The sequence below is a fragment of the Anopheles marshallii genome, chromosome 2 (assembly GCF_943734725.1).
Source record: "Anopheles marshallii chromosome 2, idAnoMarsDA_429_01, whole genome shotgun sequence".
NCBI classification, from domain to species: Eukaryota; Metazoa; Arthropoda; class Insecta; order Diptera; family Culicidae; genus Anopheles; species Anopheles marshallii.
The window spans coordinates 88,264,414-88,265,891 of record NC_071326.1 but is presented as its reverse complement, the minus strand read 5'-3'; the positions used below and the strand labels follow the sequence as shown (position 1 = coordinate 88,265,891).

At 41.7% G+C, this 1,478-nt stretch overlaps 1 non-coding gene across 1 annotated transcript; it reads left to right on the top strand.

Moving 5' to 3' along the window:
- The first annotated feature begins 862 nt into the window (after positions 1–862).
- Positions 863–934, top strand: Trnap-cgg (transfer RNA proline (anticodon CGG)). Its single transcript has one exon. It is a non-coding gene; the product is annotated as a tRNA-Pro (tRNA).
- Positions 935–1,478: the final 544 nt, after the last annotated feature.

Here is a 1,478-nt window from a genome sequence, read left to right as displayed (position 1 = left end):
GAGAAAAAAAAACATCAGCAAAACAGCACAATTTGTCTTATTTCAGCTGTTAAGGTGAGCGTAGAAGAAGCACAAAAATGGTCGAAAGGCATGCACCACTGAAACGTGCGCCGTCACGGTGTTGTGACAAGAACGTTAATGTCAAAATGGCAAATAAAATCTCACGCTTGTCGATTGATGAAAAGGCTCAACCAATTTTTGGAATTCGGTATAGCGGATGGGTGGAAAATTCTCTCCCGATGGGAGATAGTCGTAAAATAAAAATCATGGCGGCATTTTGTTTTGCCTTCCACTCTGGGGAGATATTTCCTGTCATGTCATTGCCGGTGCCACAGGTTACGTACCAGGTGGAGATTTACCTTTCAGAAATGTACAAAGGCAAAAAAAAATCTAATCCTAATGTGTGTGTGTTTATGGAATGTGAAACAATTTGTCCCTTTTGCACAGAGAGGCTGTTGGGATTTAAACAAATTGTGAATATTGTTGTTTTTTTTCTGCATTATGCCATTAATTTCATTTGATTAATGTAGCAGAAAAACTTCCTCACGGGGTGATTTTATTATTTAGCTGTATTGAACCAAAATACAATTTGTGCATCATCTACAAAAATTAATTAAATTAAAATGAAGCGTTTCAGTCAACATAACTGGTGCGGGTAATTCATGTGTTAAATAAGTGCCCGCCAAAGAAAACAAAAAAAAAACACATTATCTTATCACAATGTTTCGGTTCCTTATGGAACATCTGTGCAAGCAGCATTGAGGTCATTGCTATTGAGGCTTTGAAAGCGATAGTGCATTTATTGACAGGTGCATTACGCTACGCATGGCAAACTGTGTCGATAGCACCCACACGTACAACTGGCTCGTTGGTCTAGGGGTATGATTCTCGCTTCGGGTGCGAGAGGTCCCGGGTTCAATTCCCGGACGAGCCCTCGTCGTGTTTGTGTGTAAGATTTTTTTCTTCTATCCATTTTTCCATGCTGTTTTATTTCGAAAGCCACTTCAAAGAAACGCGCAAGGCAACGGTTTTTGCAATCAACCGCGAGCTGCTCAGAACAATATTTATTGCCAAACAGACACATCAAACGGGATCCGAAACCGCTGAAGAAATTGTCATCGATTCGGTTTCTTCGCGGCGGACGGAGAAACGGTATGTGGACATACTCCCTGTGGTGGAAGGCGCGCAAAGAAAAAAAAGAAAACCAATACGATTGCCAGATGATTTGATTCCTTCCATGTGCTCGCAACACTTCCCAAGAGTATAGCAGGGGGCTTGAAATGAAAGAGGCTCGTCTGGTCCGATTATTGTGAACAGGCAGAAGGGACCGCAGAGCGCAAAACGCTAGAAAACCTTCGAGTTCCTTGGGGAATTTTATGTGTCTTCCAATCAAACAGCAAACAAAAAAAAATACACTCGCTGCGATGAAAGGAATTGGTTGGTGGTGGTACTGTTTTGCCTTCCCATCTTCAACAACT